This window comes from Grammomys surdaster, unplaced genomic scaffold, assembly GCF_004785775.1.
Source record: "Grammomys surdaster isolate TR1022 unplaced genomic scaffold, NIH_TR_1.0 126113, whole genome shotgun sequence".
NCBI lineage: Eukaryota > Metazoa > Chordata > Mammalia > Rodentia > Muridae > Grammomys > Grammomys surdaster.
Genome location: NW_021620921.1, coordinates 3,940,563 through 3,967,482, shown reverse-complemented (window position 1 = coordinate 3,967,482; position 26,920 = coordinate 3,940,563). Strand labels below are relative to the sequence as shown.

General features: G+C 37.0%; 1 pseudogene; it reads right to left on the bottom strand.

The window, feature by feature from the left end:
- Positions 1-22,622: 22,622 nt before the first annotated feature.
- LOC114611485 lies at positions 22,623-26,282 on the bottom strand (annotated as a pseudogene).
- Between the last annotated feature and the right edge of the window lie 638 nt (positions 26,283-26,920).

Sequence of the window (26,920 nt, the reverse complement as noted above, 5' to 3'; positions counted from 1 at the left end):
GGCTGGTGTCCAAGCCTTCTATATATTTCCTTTTGCGGAATACTTATCCATGCCATAATAGGTAGATGTGGTTTTGAAATGTTAATTGACACATTTATTTGTTTAAATAATCCTTATAATCATGGACATAGTGCTTTAATAGTATAATTTCAAAATTTATGTGGGCTAATGGAAATGACAGAACACTGGTGTGGATATTGATCAAGTAAGGGTGACAACATACTGAACGTCAATCAAGTCTAGGAGGATGTGATCATAAGGGAATAACATTCTACACTTTTTTTGTTTTATTGAAATATTGAAATTGAAAGCTCCTGGGCATAGAAGACTTTTAAAAATAACAAAATATATTATTCTTTTTTTCAGAAGTTACCTGGGAAGATACAAAATATATATGATAAATTATGTGTTTAGAAGTTTTATTTGCATGTGGAACTTAATCCGTAAATCTAAATATGAATTGTCATGGATTTTTAGCACATTTCTGTTGTACTGTATAAAATTCAGTGGAATTACTCATCTGTTCTTGCTTCATTCAATGCTTTTGAGCCCAATATGTTTACCTTCTCATGTAGAGCATCCAAGCTTACTTTGAAGCCTTTCCTTTTCTAAGATATCAATAACAAAAATCGATCCGCTAAGACCACATCATTAGGAGAATTTCTTGGATTAGATCTAGAAATGATACTCATTTCTTCTACTCACATTCTAGTGGGTGAAAGTTGAAGTTTTTCCAAAAAAACAGAAAATAAAGGTTGAAGATAGAGAGACTTCTTGATATCAGTTCTCATATGTGAAGAGAAGAATATATTTCTATTGAGGGAGAGATATTATGTTTCCACTATAGAACCTGAACTCTAATTCATACATTGGTTGGTCACTAGCAGGAAAACCCATTTTTCTTCCAGATCTTGAATTAATGGTAAAAATACAAGAATGTTGAAGATCTCTTTAGAATCTGTTTATTAATCTTTTATTCTGTTTATTCATCTTTTAAAAATGCAATATAAAGTAATTAATTAAAATTATAGTTGGTCTCCAGTTAATAATAGTACAATTAATGATTTTTTAATTTTATGATAGTTTAAAAATGATACTCATTTGATAGAAATATACTTTGAATTTTATTTCTTTGATCTTTCCTTTGTCTCATGATATCTGGTATGATGATCCACTTGTCAAATGCTGAACATCAGAAGCATGTTGCTCTGAGTTAGCAGTCACAAGAGGTACTGAGTTCTGAATGTCTAAGTTGCATTTGGTATGTTAGCACATAAAATGCAGTTTTAACTTGAAATATTTTCAAATAATAATAATGGACTTATTAGAGCATTGTAGCACATAACTCCACGAGCAATCAAGGGACATCTGTGAAAAAATGAATCTTCTTTTTGTGTTTTATATGTTTACTTTGGAAGGAAATGAGGGAAAATAAAATATTTTGAAGTGATGGTAAAGCTGATAAAAACATATCTATGAATCCCAGTGTCAGTCATTCATGAGGTCAGGTATTTCAGTATTCTCAACTATTAACTAATATTAACCAAAGCTGGAAGGATTTTCAAACTAGACTGATCTTGAGATTACATTTTTTGGGTACTACACTGTCATCGTAGATACATTCATTTTCAGGACAAGTAAGGCTCATCAAGTGAATTGCTTTTGGAGAACTCTGAAAAATACATCGTGTGGTAAAGCTCTGGAGGCTCCTAGCAACACGGAGGTTAGGGATGAAGGGCTTTCCTTTCAGTGACTAGACCTGCACACATACACGTGGATACACACGAGTTTTTTCCTGGAAACCATCATTCATTATATTTTTAGAATGTTTAATATAAAAGGAAACAAAGAACAGACTTAAACCCATGTTACTAGATCAAGAAATAATATGAAAATTTATACCTGAGGTATAAAGAAGGATTCTGGATATTGTGAATTACACGAAACTGTCTAGTGCGCAGCCGCTCCTCAGGTGGTAAAAGACAGAGTACATCAGTGGAACTGAGTGTGTTAACTAGAGGCTGTAATTGAGCAGGTATGGCCTCTGAAACATGGGAGCTAAGCAACTCAAGTAGTAGATATTGATGAAGAAAATGGGTTGTTCTCTAAAAGTTTAAACTTAACAATGTGTCTGAGTAACAATGTGAAAACACTGAGAAGACCCTCAAGACTCAGGGCAAAACTGAGGAAAAAGAAAGACCTTCCCCTCCCCCAATACACTTTTTACATTTGCCCTGAAGCAGGTCTGGAAAGGATTCCCTTTGGTGCCATATTTGAGGAAAGCTTAGAAAGCACTTAGTGGAGGGTGGGTAGGTGGAAGAGTTTCAGGAATGCTTGGATGAAGGACTGGCTGGAGCCGGGACTGGATCCCAGCCTTCCCCTGGAATGATGCACCTGGGCTTGGAATGTGGGGCTAAAGTTTGAGGGTTTATTGGCCTTTTCTACCCTATTCTGTCACATCTGTGATTTTAGACACTTCATTGTTAAACTGTCTGTGTTTGGGTATAAGTCAGGCCATCTGTTACTAGAAACAGTAGTAAACTCAGAAGTAAAGTCAGTGTTTTTTTAGTATGTTTGCATGAGAAGGGCCATATTTGTTGTAACTGTATTGTATAAATATGCTGTATAGATAGTCATTGTATATACATAATTAGATTATTGGTTCAAAAATACTTTGAAGGTGAAATCTCAATTGCTTGAAGTATTGTTCGTTTTATTGCATTCTTTCCTTTTGTGTTTGATTTTTCTAGAAAGATTAATCTTGATAAGATTCATCTTGGTTTATTCAGTTAAACTTTGCAATATTTTTATGTGTCTACTGTATATCATTTATAATAAGTTAAGAGAATCCATCTTCTTGCATGAACACTGCTATAATTTCCAGAAGTCTCAGCCTCACCTATCCCAGAGAAATACTCAGAAATTTACCTCATTTGTCAGTGTGAAACATATAAAATAAGAATGTCACAAGCACCACATGAAAATTGCATATGTTAAGGAAGAGAGCTGTTAACATTGCACACACAGAATTGTCTTTTGTTGTCCAATATTTCCTCCAGTGGGTCTGAGCACCATTTCTGTCCTGGCTGAGTGTGTTGTTTTAGACATGCTATGATTTTGGTCTGTACCCTGAAGACCTGCCATAAATACACCTAGCCTCTCCCCATCTATCAGGTTAATACCACTACCAGGTTCTGTGAGACAGACACAAATTAGACACAGCTTCTATCATTTTAAGATCTAGCAGGGGATTAATAAAATAATGAAATATATTTAAAAAACCCTAAGTCTGCTAAATGATATGAGGAATGGGTGCAGAGACTCAATTAAGTCTTCATTGATGTGGCAGTCATTTCTGCAGTATTTAACATTCCATATTAAAATATGGATGTGAATCTGCAACGGATTCGATTTGATACTTTCAAACACAGAAAAAGCAACTGAGGTAAATACTAGGTGAAGATTACTTTGCCTAAGGCCCAGATCTCTGGTATACCATGCAATAACTTTGAAACTTTCCTTTGGATTGTGCAAAACATAATTTCTGCCCAAATGATTCAAAATGGGCATCTGTAACCACATGGCATTTATACAGTTCTCTCTGCTGTCCTCTTAGGTACATTGGGGAAATTTTACATGTCAGCTGAAAACTATCATCTGGCTTATAAAGGAAGGCATTCATTTATGTTCAAAACAAGGCAACTGAACATTCAATCATAACCTCATGATCATGAGAAGTCCACAATGGGTTTGCACATAGTAGAAGCAGTCATTGAACAGTTCACATTTGATAAATGTGTTTTCCTTGGTTCACAGTTGTGGTGAGACAAACCAGCCATGTAGCCAAACCATATCCTCAAATTATACCCTGGGATTCCCTAAAATTCAATGGTATCTTTTTATGATTCTTTTCTGATTACTATTACTATTATAAAATATTCTTTAGTTCAATGGAGTTATTTATAGAGATGGGTTAGTCTTCAAGCAATGTGCTAGTTCTGTAAAAAAATGGTGAATATTCAAGATAGCATACTGGGGACTAATTTTCTTTTCATTACTCCTGTAACCAGCTGATATTTCTTAGATATGCAAGTACAGGTTCTTATTAGTTGCAAAATCATAAATTGTAGGGACAGTCAAGAAAGCCATATGGGATGTTTCAAAGGTACAAAATGCATAGTTATTTCAGAGTTAGGTAAAGTCATATATTTTCCTTGGTACCTTTCTTATGTGCCTCAGTTTATGAGTACCACCTATATTTCCAGGGGAAAGCCTTCATTTTTTTCTTCCATGCTATAGGGAAATACTCAGATTATGTGGTTGGTACCAACTCTTGCTTACTGTTACTCAATTTAAACCTTGGTTTTCTATTACCTCCCACTTGTATAAACTCATTCTAACTGAATGTGAAACACCTGATCTAAAAATAAGAATAATCAAATTTCTACTTAGTACTTCAAAGGAGTGTGAAGTGAAAATATAAAGTAAGGTGAGATTCTGTCACAATAAAAGACCAGTGGAGTCCCATGTGAAGACTTCAGTGTTTTATAAAGGTCCTCCTGCATTTCAAATATCAGAAGGTCCAGTTCATAGAATAGTTTGTAGAAATGGTGCTTCCTGGATTTTGAATATGTATAATGGTACCCAACTTGAGACCTCCCACAGATGACTTGCAAATGTCCCATATTACTGAGGCATCTAGAACGACTTCATGATGCAAAAAGATTGTGTGTGTTATGCATATGATATATATATGCATAGTAATACCCACATATATAGGTCATAACTAAATGTTTATATCTACAACCATCTATCTGTGTGCTACATTGTAAATTCAAAACATAGAATGTTACCTTTAAAAGATAAGGTAGAAATGTAGAAATAATAAGTCTTAATTAAAATATGTGAACTTTTGAACTTATCAGCAAACCCTGTGACATGAAAAAGATGCTAACTATTCTGGTTGTAACTATCATTTTGAAACAACATAGAGTCATTTCATAAAAGAAAACCTCAACTGAGAAAATGCCCGTAATGTTGGCCTGTAGGTAAGCTGAGAGGTGGGTGTATTCTCGATTTACAATTTATTTTGATGGGTCTAGTCCATTGCCAGTAATGTCTCTCTGGACAGTCGGTCTTGGGATGTATAAGAAAGCAGTCTAAGCAATACAAGAGGAGCAAGCCAGTAAGCAGTGCTCCTCCATGGCTTCTGATTTAGTTTCTGCCTCCAGATTTTTGCCTTGAATTCCCACACTGATTTTTCTCAATGGTTGAGTATTACTTGAGTGTTGTGAAATTAAATAAATATATCCTTTGCTCCCCAAGTTGCTTTGGTCATGGTGTTTTATCATAGGAATAGAAACTCTAACTAGGGTCAGCCTTAAGGCTATGCTTTCAGATGTCATGTCAGATTCTGATCCCCAAACAAACCCAGTTTATAGCCAAACACAGCTAGGAAGTCAGTTGCCTCTTTGGCACCACACATATTCTACTCTGAGAAGAATTAACATTCCAGTTCTGAGGATTATTTATAAAATAATCAAATAAATAAAACCCACAGTGCTACTAGCTTTGTGATGGAAAAACATCTGTCCAGATATCAGATGTCTGAGCTTTCAAAGGAACCTACGGGCAATGTTATCCCATTAGGGTAATAAGAGTAGATGGAAATTAAATTAAATTATTTAAATGTGTGAATTTTCATTCCAATCTTGTAGAATTTTAAAATAATATTAGAACAAGTAGGAAATCCCAAAGCTCATCTTACATTTATATCTAGATATTTATAAGAATTACTGAAGTACGTACAGGCTTCTTTAGTCACTTGGGTATATTTTAAAAGCAAATTAAATTTGAGAAACCATAGTTTAAAATATTTAAGGGAACAAATGTATAACTACATAGAAAACCTTAGTTTCAAATGACTTTCATTGATAAATGAAGTACAAAGACTTACAAATTTAACTTCAAGTTAAAAGAAGAAGTATCTCTCTGTTGATACCTACCCCCCACCACCACATATACACACAATTGAATGTTAATGCACCAAATTTCCCAATGGATAATTACTCTGGCTTGCAAATTCACTCTCAAGGGCATGACAAAATCTCAAAGTGCACTGTAACTAATATCTGAATTCAGAAACATCTTTGGACTTTTCAGTTACTTAAATCAATGTATTTCATTTTTTCCCCCTCAAATGCAATTATTTTGAGCTGGTTATCTAAGACTTGGAACAGAGAATGTTTTGACTAATAAAGTCAAGTTTGAGTGTATTTTGAGTATGGTTTGAAAAGAAACACATTAGGAAATGTATTGGATGGTTTTGAGAGTTTGAGTGTATTTTGAGTATGGTTTGAAAAGAAACACATTAGGAAATGTGTTGAATGGTTTTGAGAGTTTAGGAAGAACACTAATTCAAGTGTTATATTATCTATTTGAATAAAGTTCTTTGCTCATAGTGTAGAGAACTAGGAATAGCCTTTTGGAGAGTTTTGGTGAAAAACTAGAAAATTCCAAATGTCTAAAAATATTCTACTATAACATTACCACCAAGAATCACTCATTTTATCTTTTATTAGAGCATTGTTATATATCTGTGTATAGTTGCACTTATTTGTATAAACTTTTTATGACAATAATGCCCATTAATATATGCATTATCATTAAAAGGACAGTCCATGTGCAATAAATAAATGAAGTTTTTTTGTCCAATGGAAATACATCTGTTTTCTTAAGTCTTTCTTTGGTGTCAGCCTGTGCTTTCCTTGCAAATAAAGCCTATTTCTGTTTCATTCCACATAACCAGATGGAATGATCTACATTCTTTCCAAATCCTTCCTAGAGCCTGGTTTCAATGTTTATCAGTATTCTGTGGAATACAACTGATAATACTTGAAAGCTTTAAGAGATCTTGGGCATTAAACTCTAGCCTACTATAAGAATTCTTCACCTGGTATATGAAACCAGGCTCTGGGTCAGACAGGGTATCAGAGACACAGATAAGACATTTTAAATTCTTGACTCAGCCAACAGTGTCACCTTCCCAGTGTCTTCCCAAGCATAATAGACCAGCTAGATCACTCAGTTTATACTGAATTCCAGACAAGCAGTGGATAGATTTCTAATAAAGCAGTGTTCCATAGAGTATGTGGTATATCTTTTTGCTAAAACAAAACAAACAAAAAAAATTTGTTGTGTAATTGATGTCACAACTTGGCTGGTGTCTTGTATTTTCATTGATTAATCTACTGACTCAATATATAACCCCACATATTACATTAGGTTGAAGTGAGAAGAACCACAGTGTTTGCTATTTACAAAGTTATTGTTTGGATCAAGTCCAATTACTTTGTCTTTTCTGGGGCCTCATATGTAGTTTAAAAGCCCACAATCAAACTGAAAACAATAACATTCTGACATAAAGACACGGAGTCAGATCTAGGCAGGAAGACATGTATAAAACATACTTTAGGTATAGAACTGAGACAATAGTAACTAAAGGACGAATCAACCATTTCACTTATTACCATATAAGGAGATTATTATGCCTGCAAAACAGAGAATTGGGATGCTGGGAAGTTTGATATGACAGAAGGGCTTTAGGTGTAGGGTGATTAGACAGCCTCTCTCTCAATACTCTTCCTACTTCCACTAGGCTATGAGGATAGAATGTATGTGACTTTGTAGAACTCCTTAATCAAGAGAGAAGCTATGGTCACGAACAGAAGAAAAGCAGTCAATCCTTACATCAATCCAGCCTGTAGTACTTTCTCATCAACAAACCTTCACAATGATGACAGTATAATTTCACTGTTTGACACATTAAAGAATAGGGGAAAGAACAATTTCATATATATGAAAGCCTTTTTATAGGATTTTTGATAAATTAAGCAGACTAATCATTATTCACTAACCCAGAAACCACTGTTTAAAAACACAGTTGAGTGCATTGCCAGATCAAGTAGAGAGATATTTATGCAAAGTGTTCTTGACAACATCATTAAGAACAAATATGGCATCCTAATACTAATTTACATCAGATAAGTTAGACATAATATATATTTGTATATAATTAAATATTATTTTCCATGTAATGGAATATTATTTTGACATTGTGTTGTAGAACAGTTAATGACAGGAAAATGTTCACACTGAATTATCCAACTAAATATAATTATAAAATATTATGCTCACGGTATTTTTGCAATTTTCTCAAAATAGTTGTTGTATAAATATTCATCAAAGAATCAGAAGGATATGAAATAAAATGTAAATACTGATTATCTATGCAGCACTATCATATTTGATTATATTATCTCTCTATGTTTTGGTTTTCTTACTTCAAATATCATAATTTATATTTGAATTTCAAAAAATATTATTGAGTAAACAAGTGTTTAACTGAAATTGTAGAATAATAATATATTAAATCTCAACTTTTTTGGTGGAAGAAAATCTTTATAAAATAATTTGCTTATTCCCCGGAAAGCTGAATATGAACTACAGCAAATAATTCAGTACCTTAAATATCAAATCCATCTAAAATTATTTGATTTAATGGGTTGCATTTGAATTCATTTAATCTTGTATCATGATTATGTCCAGCTTTTATGAATATATTTCAATAATGTTGTTAAGGTGCTGAACAGATTTTCTAGCATACACATTTTTTTTAAGTTGCATCAGATGATTCTTATATAAAAACCCTCAAGAACAGATTTAAAATTTAGAGGAAGTCTTATAAAATTGCCTACAATTGTATCCTGACTACTTGACAACCTTAATGTGAAACTCAGATAAAAGGCTGGATGTCCCAGTGTGGGAAAATTCAAGGGAGGGGAGGTGAGGGTGGGTGGGTGGATGGCACATCCTCATAGAAGCAGGAGGAGGGGGGATGAGATAGGAGGTTTCTGGGTGGTGGTGGTGAAATCGAGAAAGGGGATAACATCTGAAATGTAAATAAAATATCCAATAAAAAATCACTGTAACTCATAGTTGGATGCAGAGTGTCTACAGCAAAATTACAGTGTGCTTTATGATTGACACACAGTCCATGTAGACTTCCCAGAAGTCTACTCAGTCCCAGATCAGATGAAAATTCTTTTCAGCCAAACTATAAGTTTTTTTTAAATAGAAATGTTCTTGAGGTTTTTTAAAACCACAGTCTTACAGCCACCCAAAAAGCATTCTGTGAGGAGTATGAGGTGTCTATTTTGGGTGAAGAGTTTTGAGCCCAAGTTCTCAGTAACAATGCTGAAGTTGTTTCTTTGGGCATTTCTGGGGTGGCGTTACAAAGATGAGACTGCGTGTGGCCTGAGTTCCCAGAGCTGTGACAAGTGACTGAGGAGATGTGAGGCCAGTCACCCAAATCTTACTTACATTAATGTTCTCTGGATGGGGAAATCTTGAGGTGATGACACAAATGAAGCCACTTGAATTTATTTTGTGAGCTTTAGTGGGCATTGGTGTGACATCCTTCCTCTAGAGTCTGCTAGGGATTGTCTTTTACTCAGTTTTCAACACCTGTTTGCAGGAAGATTACTCTTAACTTAGTGTTGTACTCACAACTCCTCTTGTCTGTTGCTCTGTGTTGTGTTCCATGCTGCTGATCTGGGCTGTGTGAGACAGTTTCCCTATTGCTTAGGCTTGTGTTCCAGAAGCTTCTGGAGAAGATGACTTGACACATGGCTTCAATCTTCTTTCTTTGGCAGCATGTGAAGCCAGTTAGTTGGCAGATTTCAGGTCCATAGCTGAAATACAGTCTGCTATTCTTGCGTTGAGCTTAGGTTCTGCTGTTGCAGCACAAATGAACTTCTCATACATGTGGAATGAAAGGCAGCCTGGTTTAGAGAAGAAAAGAAGCAAAGCAAGGGTGGCAGAGATGGTACATTTAATCATGAAATGTGGAAGCTTGATAAACAATAATAGCATGTCCAGAAGCATGGCAGATAAGTGCTATGTGGACAGTTTCTACATGAGAATAAATACCTTCCCATTCCAGTTGCTCATGTAGCATCTCTCTAAAAACCCATTCTTGTTACCATAGTCAATTCACTCCGGCTTTTATAACCCATTCCTAAGATGGCAATCACACAATGCACTGTCTCCTTATATAGAAATCTGGATTCTTAAACCAATTTCATGGCCTCTCAACTATACTCTCATTAACTTCCATTTTCTTATCTGTGAAGTGAAAGATTTGAAACAGATGATAGGCAAGATCTGCAGGAGTTCTCCAGTTTAGCTTTGTCTTTCACAGTGGTTACAGTCTGTCTGGGAAGTGGTCCCTGTCCAACATATAAGTCACTAGGAGAAGAACGGAAATGTCTGGACTTTAGGTTCCTATGCTCTGATTTAGTCTTCTCATGGTTCTAGGCTTGGACTTTGTGATCTAAGGACTTATGACATATACAAGTGTATGTTAATAAGGAAATATGATATGATTTCCATACCCACAGAAGCAGGAGAAAGATGGTATGACAAGTATATCATTGCCTAATGTTTTTACTTAATAACTGAGTAATTTAGGGTAAGACATTTTATCTGTTTATATATAAGTTTAACTTATTCAAAAATATTGTGCATTTCATACTGTACAAAATATTGTTAGTATTGAAAGAGAATATTTGGGTTATAGAAATTTTGAAAATATTAATTTCTGTATTTGCGCATGGTGACATGATATATTGTTTATTAAAATTAATACTAAATCACAGTTTTATTCTTTTAAATGAAATAGATGTTTTAAAGAAGAATAAAGGTAGTTGGTTTGGTATTCTTTGTTTCTAATTTAGTGAACAGAATGCTTATTGTGTCGTGGGAAAATGTGCTTTGAATATATCATGGAAAACACAGGAAATGATCTCTAGGAAATGATTTCTAAGCTTATGGTGCTGACATCCTATTAATCTGTTCAGCTCTTACAGAACATGATTATTTAAAAGCTTTAAAAGCTGCTAAATAGCCATAAGTTGTTTTGTTTGATCATGTAAATGACAGTGGAACTAAGCTCTTTTCTTGTGTTAGTGAGTTATGATCTCATAGGAAGTTCACAGCTGGATTGGAGGAAAGGGTACAGATCCTTTCTTAAAAACAGAATGCTCCAGACAAACAGAAATAAAGAAGCAAATAACACAATAGAAAAAAGTAACTTTACTTTTGGGGAATTATGCCTTTGGTAATTATTCTGCCTTATCTAAATAAAGCTTTTTCGATTGCTCAGAATTTAACAATAGGTACATTTTAAGCTATTATTTTATTTGATTGGTTATGATAATTATCTCATGTAAACAGAAGCCAGAAGTACATAAATATAAACTTTAGCATCATGATATATTTTAAATACACTATTAAAAACAATTTTAGCCAATATAAAGATAATTTATTTCACTAAATTTAGGGGTTGGGGTTTTTCCTCCTGAAATTGTAATACACATTCTCATTTACCAGTCTCTTTGCCAAGAGCCAACCAATTGTGCATATTTAAAAGTAAAATGTGGAGTAACTTCTTTTTATAAAAGTCAGAATTCCCTTAGCAAGCACTATGCTTCATATTGAGAATGAAATTTTCTGTTCGTTGCTTTGTCAATGCTTCAGCTAAGCTGTTTTTACACATTCCATCCCTGCTTTCTCTAGAGACTATATAAAAACTAGACTTCAATATTGTTCTTGGTACTAATTGCCAGAGACATTAATTTGATGGGGATTTGTTCATAGATTGATGATACAGAGTTAGCTTTGGCATAGCCAATCTAGTGCTGTTATGAACTATTGTGAAAATATTTGTAAAATCCCAGGAGTGCCTTTCAGTCTTAAGATTTCATCATACAATAACAAAAAAGATGTCAAAACCAGGCTGTGACTGGCTACCATTGGTCCTACCCTAAAGTAGATTAGAGGAAAATCTGGTTCTGTTTATCTTGTTCCCAAAGGTGCCTTGTTTGTTTTTTCACGGTCATTTATGCTGCCAAGGATGGTGTCACATGTCTGGGTTCTAGGGATATTCCTGACTCAGTCTTCCAAGAAACTGGACTATAGACATGTGCTATCACCATCTCCTTTTGATCACCATTGTAAATGTGAGCCAGGTTATATCACAAGTCTGTTATCTAACCTTGGGAAGTGGAATACAACCTGTTCCACTATAGCCAAGAAGGGCAGAAAGGTCACTGTATTCTCTCTTTTCCCCACCAAACTATAGACTCATTGATACAGATTCCTTAATCGACTTTTACAATAATGAGTTTTTAATCTCAGAGTAGTTGTTGGAAGTGACAATAAAATGGCAATGTATTTAATCTTGGTCATGATATTAGTCCATACAAAACATCTCCCACTTCAAGAGTTCCATCACCTATTTTAATACACAAATTCAGTGAGCCTACAGAGAGAGGCTAAGGAATTTATTTTCAATTTAAAATTTTCTGTGATTCTTTTTTTGTTTACTTTTGAAATGTTTTGTAGAGAAATGCCCATTTTTAGATTTTAACAGCATTTTTATAGATATTTAATACTAATGGGTAAATATGCACATTAATTATTTTGTTACATTTGTTTCTTTGTGTATGGGAGGTATGTATATGTGCATGTATACCACCCTGAACATGTGGAGGTCAGAGGAGGCAATTTCCTTCTTGATTATGTGGGTTCACTTGCTTGGTTAGAGTTACACTAGATATTTTATATTGCTTGTGGCTGAGACCGATGCCATGAGAGAGAGCCCACACCTGACATTTCTTGGAGAGCAAGGACCCAGAGGGTGGATAGCCCAGAGATATAGGAAAGAACACAACTACGTCTCTAGGATAGAGATCTAGATCCCAACTGGGCAAAAGTCAAAGAAATGATTCCTAATGACATTCTTCTGTACTCATAGATTGGTGCTTAGCTCAAGTTTCATCAAAGAGGCTTCACCCAGCCACTAATGGAAACAGATGCTGAGAATCACAAACAAATATTAGACAGAGCTTGGGGAATCATGTGGAAAAGGAGAAGGAAGGATTGTAAGAGCCAGAGTGGTCAAGGACACCACAAGAACATCCACAGAATCAATTTACCTGGGCTTATAGTGGCTCACCTACATGGGTCTGACCTAGGCTTTTTACATATATGTTACAGTTGTATACCTTGGTCTTCTTGTGGGACTGTCAACAGTAGGAGCCAGAGCTATCTCTGATGCTTTCATCTGTTTTGGGGACTTTGTTCCTTCTACTATGTTGCCTAGTACAGTCTTGATATGAGGGAAATGCCTTGTCTTATTGCAACTTGACATGCAATGTTTGGTTGCTATCCATGGGAGGCCTGTGTTTTTCTGAAGACAAACAGAGGAGGGGCAGATTGGAGATGAGCAGTATGGGAAACTGTTGTTAGGGTGTAATATATGACAAAAGAATAAATACAATTTTATATATATAAAGACATTTATTTCATCCATAATTAAGTAAAGACAATTTGTACTTCATTCTGTAGTATATGGATAAATAAGGAATACTTTCTAAATTGAAGGATCATATAGTATAACTGGAAATTAAGTTCCTTTAGTAATTAGTGAACTAAATAAGTTTAATTTTATCCACAAACAGGAAGTAAGCTCTAATGGACAGAGAAAGCAACATTCATTCCTACAGAAGACTTGTCCTCATGAACCCTCAGGGTCTAGTGAAGACAGAGTAAGCAAGTTAGCAAACCCACCAGTATTTGGTGTACATAGAAAAACAGGACAATATGAGCAATCAGGGAGAGCTGTTGAGAAGGAACTACTTTAGTGTGAAGAGAGATGCTTCTAGAGGTGACTTCAGCATGTGAGCCTGTTAAATGATTTAAAACAAAGTCCTGATATATAAAGATTTCACTTTCAAAAAATTCCTTTAGAGACTGCAAGGAATGTGGGACGGAAAGGAGAAAAAGTAGAAGAAGAAAGATAGGAAATGATGGAGCCAGTGAAACCAGAGTGATGTTGCCTGGCTTGAGATGAATGGTGGTAAGGGAAGCCAATGAACTTGAGACACATTTTATGAGCAGGACCAATGGAATCTGATGGATATAACACTAACTAATGTATTTAATAAAGTATTGTATGTACTAGTACATTTATGAGCAATGTAAGAGTGCACAGTGCTAGAAAAGCCTTGATAGATGATAATTGCTCTGAACTGAGTTTGTGTTCCCAGGCAGCGAGAGGGTGTACATATGGGTAGTACACTAACATGGGCGAAGAAGGCAAAGAGGAGGATGCAAGAGAGTAGGCAGAAGAAACACAGTGAAAGGTGATGTGCTTGGTGCTTTAGTCAGGGTACAGACCTGGTAGGATGAATATTCTTAAAGAGGATATTTATCAGATTTGCTTACACAAACATTATCCGAGTAGCCCAACAATGGCTGCCCCATGCTGCCAGAGAGGCTGAGAACCTGGCAGCTACTGAGTTAATGGGGCTGGATATCTGGGCAGTCCGAGTTTGGAGTTGAAGGCCTCAAAGATTCACAGAGAGGGTCTAGTCTTCAGTCCACCTTGGCTAATAAACTGGATTTAGTTGTCCATGAAGAATGGTAGCAGCTATTACAACAGCAGCAACAGGGTAAATGAACTCTATCGTAAGACAGGGAAGCAAGCAAATGAAAAGGAAAAGCATTTTCCCTTTGGACATCCTTTTATATAAAGGTTATTAAAATCTGCTGGTCACCCTTAGGATGTGTCTTCCCACTTCAGACAACAAGAAAAAAAAAGAATTCTTTACCAAATCACAGATTCTTTTAGTTGAGTCCAGATCCAGCAAGTTGACAACCAAGATTAGCCATCAGGGTATGAAACTCAAAAGGTGAGGTTTTATCCTGTAGCAAGAAGTACGCTAGGAAGAAGACATCATTATAGAGTGGAGAAAGATCAGAATATTTCCCTAGTGGTAAAAATATTTGCCAAATTCATCAATTAATTGTAACACAATCAGTTTTGAATACTATAATTGTGTATATGTTAATTTAAAATTAATATAAATATACTTTTTACGTTTTCAAAATCATTAATCATCTCTAAATATATGATTTCATAACAGATAACATTGGTGTTAACAAGAACATAAATTTCATTATTTGTGGCAACAAATATGCTAAAAACACAAATCACTTATATATTTGAAAAATATCTTTCTTTAATGTTACTCTTAAATGCTCACTAACCCAACCAGATGCCAATGGAATTTTAAGACCCTTTGACACATTCTTTATTTCATTTTATCTTAGCACCTGTAGGGATGAGTGGAATAGATATAATCACCGTTTTCTGAATTCTTCATATAATGAATCTCTGACTTTTCTCTGAATGATTTTTTGCTCAGATTTTTTAGTTCTAAGAGGTACATTTAAGTCTGTTTCTATGGGGTAAAGGTCTTTCAGTGGAGAATTTTGAAAGCAATTGTAAGTGAAAATGGGATTATAACTTAAGTTGTCTTGAGACGATAATGAGGTAAAAGTGTTTTGTACCACATAAGCCACAACCACACTCATTGCAGCATGTCCAGCATGTCAAGCTCTTTCAAGGTAACAAATGCATAATGGAAGACTGTTTTTTTTCCCATTCTCCAAATAGCGGGAAGATGCTAGAAACAATTTACTGTGGCATCAAAGACATCATGGTGGGTGTTGCCCTCACAATTCCAAAGCACAATTTAGCTTTGACAAAGAGTGTCATTTTTAATGAGCAATAGCTTAAATTTTTCTTGGCGTTAGGTTTGTATAGGGTCATATTTCCTCCTCTTTGGAAAAAGATACAAAAATGCAAAGAATGTCTGTCATAGTGAATCAAAATGAATGTCCAGGTTAGTAGGTATTTTAGCAAACTCCAGGGAGCATTCTGTGAGAGCTTTACTGATTTGTTGCTGTACCATGAATGTTGATTGATAAAACAGTTCTTAAAATGTACAAACACCGTTTCCTTAAGACTTTTCCATATACAATAAAGTAAGGATCAGAAGGACCTGACAGAAGTTAGTGGAAGCTGTCCGGCTCATCTCATTACTGTTATGATGCACAACATTTGAGAACAAGAAAAGTTAGTATTGTGTCAACTAACTTACTTTCCCAGATGTTGTCAAGGCAACCATTATGGTTATTCATGGAATTACATTTAATCATATGTAGGAAGATTAAGGATGCAAGCCCTGTTATTCATCTCAGTAGAGATTTGATACATTTTAAAAGTGCAGAAAGACTTAGTTTTCTTTGATTTTACTGTCATGGAAAATGCTTATTATTATGTTTTTTAAAAACAAATGTCTCTCATGCCATATGAGGATGAGGGAACAAAAATCCCTCCTAGTTCATTGACTTAATTGTAGAAAAATCTCCTGACATCTTCAGGAATTTTTATTGCCTTTTGTGAATTGCTTCCTATGTCAGTCCTACGGCATGCTAACATTTGGTATCAGTTTTAAAATTAGTTTAAGCTGTAATTTAAAAACATGGTTCTCATCATTTTAAATAAAAATATCAGAGACTTTTACAGACACAAATAACAGGAAACAAATTTTAAGACAGAAGAGTATGATTGTTATATGTTTTGTGTTAAATTTTTGCATTACATGCCTTAAGGATATAAAATACGTTAGATATATGGAGGAGAAGGAAGCTATCAGCACTAAAATTTGGCATTGTAGGAGTTACTGAACACATATAATTTAATGGGAGAAGTATAGTTTGAAATATAAGCCTCCCATTAAATAATGGGTACAACATGTAACTTGATTATATTGGACTACAGTAATATTTGTTGTAGACACTTGCTCATATAAGATTAACAAAGAAATAAGTAAATATTTTGCTGAGCATTCTTCAATATTGTCTTTCATGACCCTCTGAGGTTTTAGGGTATATGATGGCAATGTGGGCTGACTGTGTTAGTGGGTATGGGGAAGGAAACTGCCTTGAAACTTTAAGGGTGGAATAGATGACACCTAATTGAGGGAAACATTTCTAATGGGTTTGAAAGGTTGAGAACATTTGCATATTTAGAAGAAAAAATTCCAGATGGAAGAACAAAGATAGAAATCATGCTAGCTTGCATTCGTTCCCATATAGGATGTCAGGCGAGACTGGAGAAAGAAACATGATGGGTTTCCTGGGGATAATATCGATTTGAAGTTAGTTCTTAATTCTTTACTCAATTGGACTGCTAATGATTGCTTAAAAATGCTTATTTTTTTACTTTTTAAAGTGTGTGCACATGTGTCTCTGTGTGTGTGTCCTCATACACAGGGCTTGTAAAGGCCAGGAGATGGTGTCACATCCCAGAAACTGGAGATATAGGCAGTTTTGAGCTACCAGGTGGGTGTTGGGAATGGACCTCCAGTTCTCTAGAAGAGCAGAAAGCACCCTTTACCAAGGAACCATCTTTCCAGACTCTATTAGGAATTTGTTGTTGTTTGTGTGGGCACATGCCTGTGTATGTGTATGTAAGAATTCATGTGTATGTAGTTATGTGATATGTGTGTGTACAAACATGTGTGTGTGTGTGTGTGTGTGTGTGTGCGTGTGTTGTAGACTAGAGAATAATCAGGTGTTATCCTTAAGAGCATCATCTACCTTGTTGGAGATAGGGCCACTCATTGTCCTGCAGTTCCCCAATTAGATTAGAAGAGCTGGTTAGCCAGTATCAGGGATGTTCCTTTGTTTACCTCCTCAGCTCTGTTATTACACAAGCAGGCCACCACACTTGCCTGTTTTTACATGTATTCTGGGGATAGAACTCAAGTCTTCATGCTTGTATGGCATATACTCAACTGACTAAGGCATCTCCTCCACTTACTATCAGCAGTGTTTTAGAATTGACAGGTTGAAAGTGTTTTAGACAACTACAGTTTTCAGAGGTGCTCAGGCAAATGTTGAGTAAGGGGAACACTGATGCTATCAGTGCTGTATAGGAGTGTTCTATCATGGTCATGGTGAATTGTGGTGGCTGGAGGAAAGAAAGGGTGTTTATTTAAGCAGTCTGGGAGATTTAAGGCTTTATTTAAGATAAAAGTTGTAGTGCTTTTTCCTGGTATGTTAACAATTTGTCTTTTATTTTAGTAAATCCACTTTCATCAAATTTTAACATCAAATGGAAATTAATTCCTTTTAAATTAAACTGGATCTTTCTATTTGTGAATAAAACTTGAATAAAAAAAGAAAAGCAGGAAAGAAATGTGCTGTTACACTAACTACTCCATATCCTCACCAGCATCTGCTGTCACCTGAGTTTTTGATCTTAGCCATTCTGATTGGTGTGAGGTGGGATCTCAGGGTTGTTTTGATTTGCATTTTCCTGATGACTAAGAATATTGAACATTTCTTTAGATGCTTCTTGGCCATTTGAGATTCCTCAGTTAAGAATTCTTTGTTTAGCTCTGTACTCCATTTTTTTAAATAGGGTTATTTGGTTCTTTGGAGTCTAACTTCTTGAGTTCTTTGTATATATTAGCTCTCTATCAGATGTAAGATTGGTAAAGATCTTTTCCTAATCTGTAGGTTGCCATTTTGTTCTATTGACAGTGTCCTTTGCCCTACAGAAGCTTTGCAATTTTATGAGACCCTACTAATTATTCTATTTCTCAGTGAATACTCAAGGAGAGTCACATTAATACCATAAGTAACTCACTGGATACACTTTTATGCCATTTGATTTAATGGTTTAAATATAAGTTGTTGGTATAATTTTGAGTTTGTTTCCTTAATAATTTCTCAAAATCACAATTATTTTCTCAAACAAACCAAGAAGAACAATCCAATTGATATTCATACAGATCTGCCATGAAGACAGAGATGAATAGGTTTCTGCTGTACTAAACAGGTGGAGAATTCCCAAGAGCAGGTAAAACGAGTCCTACCATTTTTTCTCCTCTTATCACAAAGCATTACCAACAAAGAAAGATCAATTCTGGACAAGGAAGTTCTGTTTCTTTAACCTTTGCGAATCAGTACGATCCAAATGCCACCTGGACTACCCACAAGGCACACATTGTTTTCCTTCTAATGTCTTCTTTGAACTTTGTTTATGTCTTTTGGCTCATACTCTATTTGGTGTCTGAAATGGCAAACTTTGATTATTAGCAAATAATGTAATTTTCAAAAGCTGTACCTTGACATTTATTTTGAAGTACTTAGGGTCAATCCATTTTATGATAGAACCTGGACAAAGGTTGCCCAAACCACTCGTGAACATTTTGAAAAGTGCGTTACAGTAAAAAGAGAACCATTTCTCTAATGATTTTTCAGGTCCCACATAGAAAGTAAACTGAATGTAAATTGTAATGGTCTCTATTGGATTTACTGAAAGTTAGCACAGTTTAGTATTAAGTGAAATTGTGTAAGGTTGTTCTCTAGGGCATGTCTTTTGAATGATGCTGTCTGTCTAGCCCATTTTCAACTGCATTCGTTTGTTCCCATTGGTTTTGAAAACCCATGTGTAGCAAATATATGTTAGAAAGGTATCTTCCATGTGTCCTGTAGCTTCTCTGTCTTAGCCTCATGTTCATGACTAAGTGAGGAGCAGAATTTACTGTGTGAACATTGACAAGTTTCATGGTATATTTAGTTTATATAAAACCAGGTCTTTTATTTCTGCATGTACAGTATCTAGCTGCCTTAACCCTTCTATTATCTAGCTTCTCTGAACTTGGTAGCTTATGCTTTGCTGAAGGCTAGAAGAATGTTCTTTTTATGGGGACACTCATTCTTCCTCATAGGACAAGTTCATTCTATTTGTTTGTATGTCCAGGATGCGACTGAAGAACTCTATGCACCAATATGCCATTTCTGCATTTTCTGTGTTTATAAAAATTAAGTAAGAATGGTAATGAATTTCCTAGACCTCAAGATAATTACTTTAAGGTTTAGGATATTACCTGCACATTTTTTGCAGTCTCTTGCACAGAATATACTAAATATATGTAAGAATACATGTTTGTTATAACATATACCAAATAAATAAAGAATATTGTATATATATAATACATGTAACAGTACAAATCTGGTTAATTTGTATTCATCAACTCTAAAGACACCTCATTGCTAGGGCCATAATCCGCGTTCAATCTATCTTCTTTTATAATCCACACCAATTGGGCTCATTATTACTGAGATTGACAACTGTTAAAATATCTTTCCAGCTTAGTATAGGAGGAATTGGTTTGCACAGGTTAATATTTTGAGATGCCATAGGATATGTAAGCTTTTTCAAGAATTTTACTACAATACAGAGTGGATGTGAAGGATTTATTATTGGTCAAGAGAGTTACTGGCACTTAAACTAGCCTTGACTTCTGGCGCTTAAGATGCTGTTATATACATGACAGGTAAATTTAATTTCAAAGCAGCATTCAAACTGATCGGTTGATCTGATATTTTGTCCAGTTTGCTCTTCCAATCTACATTGCTTCTATCTCAGGGTTTCCTAGGACCATGACTTGGGATTTTATAATTACCAAAGTGTAACTGATTAGAAGTGGGGAGGGTTTTGGGTCTAGCTTGCCTTTCCCTATCCGTCTAGCTTGTAACTGAGTTGTAATTGCTCAATGAAGATGCAAGTTAAAAATATTTTGTGGGTTTAGGTAACATTCTCTACTTCCCATTTCATTTTACAATTATATACCATTATAAAACACCATATAGTATTTTCTGACTTACACGTTTATCTGTTTGACAGTTTCCAGCTATTGACTCTTAACATGGGCCAAAGAAAAATATTCCAACAGTTTATCAAAACTTTTCAAAATTTAATTCTAGAGGCACAACTTTTCTCTTGTTCCTTTGTTTCTTTCTATACTGTTTTCAGTTTGGATATTACAAATTGTGCACTACCTCAAAGCACTCTGTCAAAGGCTACATGATGAGGGGGTTGTTGAATAGATGGAGAAAGACGCATGAGGAATAGTTTTTTACTCCAAATGTACACTCCAAATTCTTTTCTTTTGTTGTAGTTAGACTACTACACTAAGGGGTTGAGGATAAATCAGGACTGAGTTGTGTTTTCCAAACAACTTGATATAGTAAGAGTCAAGAATATATTATTGGTAACAGAGGCCAATTTTTGATCCAAATCATCTGTGATGTGGCTGTCAGTGTACAAATGGTTCATACATTTTTTTTTCTTTTAAAATGTTTACCTCTGATCTCCAGGGATTTGATTGGCTCAGAAATAGAATTACAGATGTCTTAAATGAATGTTGATTTGGAAAGATATTTTGCTTAGCTTTTCAAATCCAAGACATTAGACTTTATACTAGCCAAAGAGAAGTGTTTTATGAAATGAATTTAATCCTAAATAACATGCAATATGCCTCATTTATTTAAAATTAATATTTTTATAAGTACAATATGCAGAATATAGAAACCATCAGTGCATAACTTGATGAATTGTCATAAAATAAGCAATTGGGAATTATCAACACAATGATTAAAAAACAGCGTAATCTATATTTGGGACCCTTTCCAGTCACCAGCACCACTACGCTTCTAACACAAGTTAGTTGTCCTTAGTTTTGATTGCTTTCATTAACATAATCAAAAATTCATTCCTTTGTGCTTGGATTTTGAAAATCATCATAAAAATTTCAATATTATTTTTCTTCCATTTTTATCTTTATTGATAAAAAGTTCTACTGCATAGCCCATGCTGGCTTTGTGTTGATAGTCTTTTCTTTTTTTTTTTTTTTCATTTATTAGCACACATTTATTCACTCTCTGATTCAATATTTACAGAAACTAGAGGGGTCAGACTGCTGTACCATCTCCCCCACAGTTACTAGGTACGAGTAAGGGACCTGCTTGGATCACCTGTATCTAGCAGAGGGCACAGGGCTATTTGGGGCTGGAGGCTGAAGTAGTGCTGTGCTTACTACCCCATTGGCATCAAGCCCTATGGGAACACAGAAGCTGTAACTCCTCTTGACCCTGTCCCCTACCCTGAGTACCATGCAAGAAGCCAAGGAGAATTGAATAGTGCCAGCTTCATTCAAGCAATGCCTCTGATATTTCTAAGAGGAGATATGGTAATACTGAGGGGCTAGGTAGAGGCTCCACTGGGCCCCAGAGACAGAGATTAGGAGCCTAAGGTAGGCCCATGGCCAGGGCCACAACACTGAAGGCAAAGAGCCCCAGAGCCTTGCTCTGACTCACTAACAAGTCTGGATGGTACTAGGACAGTCTGCATGCCACTGGGACAGCTTAAACACTTCTCTCCACTATAGCTATGGGACCCTGATAGGCTGTACATACATCCTACTAGGATACCCCATGCCCATTCCAGCTCAGCAACAAGGTCCCTGAGTTTGGTGCTCTCCCAGAGGAATGACGAGTAGGCCAAGCATCTTCACAGCAAGGACATGCTAGTGGCTGGTGCTAGAGCACCAAGATCAATGCCTTCTGAGTTTCCCAACTGGTTTTAAGAGACCTGGCCTCAGCAGAATGAAAGCAGAGTCAGGAAGCTGGCCGTGTTAATACAATGGCAAGATGGCCAAAAGCTCAAAAAATAGACATCTCCAATAGGTAGAATATATATCCTGCTGCCCAGGCAGCAAAGCCAGATCCTGCTGCTCCTTGGATGGCTATGGAGGCCACAGCATCCTACAATTCCAGCTGCTGCTTCCTGAGCATTATGGAGCTGCCTTGTCTCTGCCAGACCCCAGAGTATAGTGCAGAACACACATCTCATCCCCACTCCCAGGGCCTGGGCTGTAAACTACTTGGTAATACTTGGAAAAGTAGGACAGGGAACGGCCCTGCTGAGGGCCTTGTGGCAAGTGAGGCTGCCAGAGGCCCCACTGGCGTTTGGCCTTGTAGGGGCGAGGGCATTTCCGCAGGTCAGGCTTCTGCTGCTTGTGAAGCTGACCAATGCTGACCCCTTGGTGGCGCTGCACTGAGATGTTATGTTCCACTAGGTTGGCCAGCATTCCTTCCTGAGCCAGCATGGATATGAAGGTACAGATAAACTTGTCATAGTTGTGGGTCCTCCGCTGGTCATCAATCTTGAACCTTTTCCTTTCCTCCACCTCCTCCTTGAGACAGGTCTCATAGTTTGGAATCTTGGATTCTACACACTTTAGCAGCGCTAACAGCTCCTTGGGTGAGTACTTCTCTCCACTCAAGGGCTCGCTGGACCTGTTCAGCCCAGACTTGTCTCTGCTCTCTGTGACTTCCACCACCTCCTTCACCTCTAGGCTGCTGGAACCCTGGCTGCCTTGGCTTGATCCGGTAGAAGGCGAGGAACCCTTCCCACCCTCTGTAAGTGCCAGGGGACTCAGTACACCATCTTTAGCAAGGTGCAGCAGGCCTGTGCTAATGACAGGACCCAGGTCACGGACAGCACAGTTGTAACATATGCAGTCAACACGAAGTAGGCTGTCAACTTCTCCAAAAAGCACCTTGGAGATGCGAGAAGTGACAGGGCTAGAGGGCCATGTTGGGTTGGCCGAGCGGATGGGTGAGTGCAAGGGTGAGTTGAAAGCACTGCCAATCTTAGAGGCTGTGTCCGTGCTCTCATTGCTAGGGGTGGGTGAAGGCTGCGAATGTGTGGGCACATCCACAGCTGGACTCCCAGCCTCACTGCTAGTCTTGATGGACAGAGAAATTGAAAGGTCTTTCTGAGAAGCTTGAAGCTTCTCAGTTAAGACATTGATGGTGTTGGGCCGCAGCACTGACAACTGCCCGTCTGAAGAATTGCTCAACGATCATGGCTTCCCTGTCCCCTTCTGCTTGTATCTGATGGCAGAACTGGTGTTCTGCACGTCATCCTCATCATCAGAGTACTTCTGGGGTGGTCAGACTGAAACTCGGCTGTGGCCCACACCGGCCACCAGCCAGGTCTTCCTCCTCCTGCATAGGGGATTTGGCATAATTGTGATTGTCTAGAAAGGCTGGCAGCCGCTGGACAATAGGGTAGGGTTTGGGGGAACCCCATTGAGGCTGCTCCCTGGAGGCTTCACCACCAGCTGAGATTTGCTGGGAGGACTATGGGTTGTAGTTTGTGGGCATGAGCCAGCCACTTCTTCTGCATCATCTGTGTGAATGCATTCAGAGGCCGCTGGGGTTCTGCCTGCCTCCAGCCCAAGGGGGGACTTGCTGCTGCTGGGTGGCTTGCTCTCCTTAGGCAGTTGTGACTCTTGAGATTTGTGGGTCTGAATCAGCTCTGGCTGTGTTACTCTAATAAGCTGCTGCAGGGCCTCCAGGACTGTTTGTGGTTCACCTTCAGTACATATAGCCTGGCCTCATACTTAATCCTGTGGTCAGGCACTGCCATCAGGTTGAAGTGAATGTCATGGTAGGGCTCCCCTGCAGTAGTGAGGCCAATTCGCTCCATGATGACCCTTCCTCTCCTGTTGACCTGTCCACTCCTTGTCCTCTCTCCAGGGCCCATGATCAATAGGGTAGACTTTCAACCCATCCAATTCAAAGAGCCGCCCTGTGATAGGCACATAGCTGATAAAGAAAAATGCCTCCATGGTCCGCACTGCACTGAGGCCATTCTGTTTCTCTGGAAGGTGACGTGGTTCTGGTCTGGCATGGCTATTATGTGCTTTGGCAAGTTCAAGGGCATTGCCAATTGCATATTCTTTGCTCTCAGGGCTGATTCCTTTGGTGAAATCCTTCATTCGATTCAGTGAGGGCCCCAGATCCACATTGCTGCAGTTCAGAAGCATGCTCAGCAAGGTATGAGTGGCACAAGAGTTGGGAATCAGCTGGTGAGCAAAGAACATGTTATTCACAATATCATCATCAATCACAAATGTATCATCCACCAACGTAAAAACCTTGTGACCGGACTTGAGTTCTTTGATCCATTTGAACAGGAAGATAAATCCATATACAGGCCCCTGGCATCTACTCTGAAGGTCATAGATCTACTCCACTTGTACCCCTTTGACACAGAAATCTTACACCAGGAGGGTGAAGAGGCCCAGGTCACTCTCCAGCTCTAGCCAGTCCTTATTCAGCTTCTCGCGGAGCGGCCTCTCAGCGCCGTGTCCAGGCCCTGCTAACCCAGCGCCGCTCCCACGTGGGAGCGCCCACCGGACTCGGGGCTCCTCGGCCCCATACAGACAACGGGGACAGTCTTTTAATCTCTGCCTCTAGAGAACTAGGTTTACTGATGGATACTATTGTGCCTGCCTCATATGAATTCTTTATGTGTGTTGCATAAACTAATGCAACAAACATATGCACTGAAGTTTGGCTATTTGGACATAGATCTTGACTCGTCATTCATTAATGTCATTGGATTTTTGTAAATTGACAACTCAAGGCTTCACCTTTTCATCTATTAATGGAAATATTAAATTGTTTGATGGACTACTGGGCAGACTGAGAAGTGCACATATAAAATATCTAGATGATAGCTGAAATTCAGTAATTGTTAGCCTCCTGCTTTGATATCTTCCAAATTTTGTCAGTGGAGATCCATGTATTGTTCAAAGCAACAAAATAAACTTTATTAGAATATTTAATGAAACACAATTTTACATTTTTTTTACACTCTCAAAAACTTATTACATTGTAAATCCACTAATACAATGCTAGGAATACTGACTGGGTTTTATCAAACACTAAAGGAAATGTCAAGTGGTATCTTATATACAGTACTGCCAAGAGCTTACTCAGTCAACAGGCTGGATGTGAAGTCTTGCCTTTCCTCAGTGGCTTCTTCTCTCTTTTTGCAATTGACTAAGGAAGGATTCTTAGAGACTACTTTAGACAGATTTAATTGAACAGTTCCATCTGGTATATTAATGCTTAAAAATAAAAAAAATACTATAATACTCGATGTAGATATATTTACTGTTACACACCTATGGTGATTATTACTAAGAAGAAAAAATGATGTCTGAAAACTATCAAATGAAAAACAAATTCAGCTAATTCAAAATTGCAAAGAATTTTTTGATTTGATGTAGTTATCTGAAATATGCTCTAGAGACGACACTGAATTAAATTACAAAAAGCAAATAAAAGAGATTAAATTTAAAAGAATCCAAAAATTACATTTTTCTAGAAATGAAAATTACACATGTAAGATAGGAAGAATCACCAATGGTGTAGCATAATTGTCAATAGTATTTATCTCTATCCTTCACTGGATGAACATTATATTTACTTTAGTTTATTATAATGTTAAAATTACAATTAAAAGATTCTGATCTTGGAGATAAGAGATATCATTGGTGGTCATTGTTGATATCAACAGACAATAGGAAGTTTACCAAAGAGGACATGCTAGCATCCAAGAGGCATATGAACTTGCATTCAACACACTCAGTCATCATGGCAACAAAGACAGAAATGACAGTATTCAGTGGCATCTATCACTTGACTATTGTAAAGTAAGTCAAATATTTTCAAGGATAGGGGGCAGAGGAAGCTGGGTGTGAGGGACATCTCGAATGAATGTGTACTGTTGATATGGATATAGCCATGTCAAGAATGACATAGCCTTAGACCAATGGGAAAATGACAAAGCCCCGGTGCTAGGCTCAGAGGGATAGCAAAGCCTTCTTCAGGGGACAAAATGTGAATACTGTGTACAGAAAATTTATACTATAGCTCCCCCAACCCCAGACATTTAGAGCTCCAAGACTTCTCTCTATAGAGACTGACCCAACTAAGAAATTAGTTGGGGATTATCCCCTTAATCCAGCTGTTACCATAGCCCCTGCCTTCTTTTGAGATGTATGCACTAATCCTACCTCCCTGTTCAACTCTGTAAACATAGTGACCTTGGTAGGTAGGACTTGGTTTCTCCAGTGAAGAGCACAATCTACTTCATCTGAGCTTTTCTGTTGTCCATTTGTAATTTCTTCACTCCTTTATTGTTCCTAGTCAGGTCTAAGACCCTGTGGTTGTGCAAAGAGGTGTCAGTTAAGGGTATGGACAATCTGGAACCAGGAAACAGTGAAAGTGA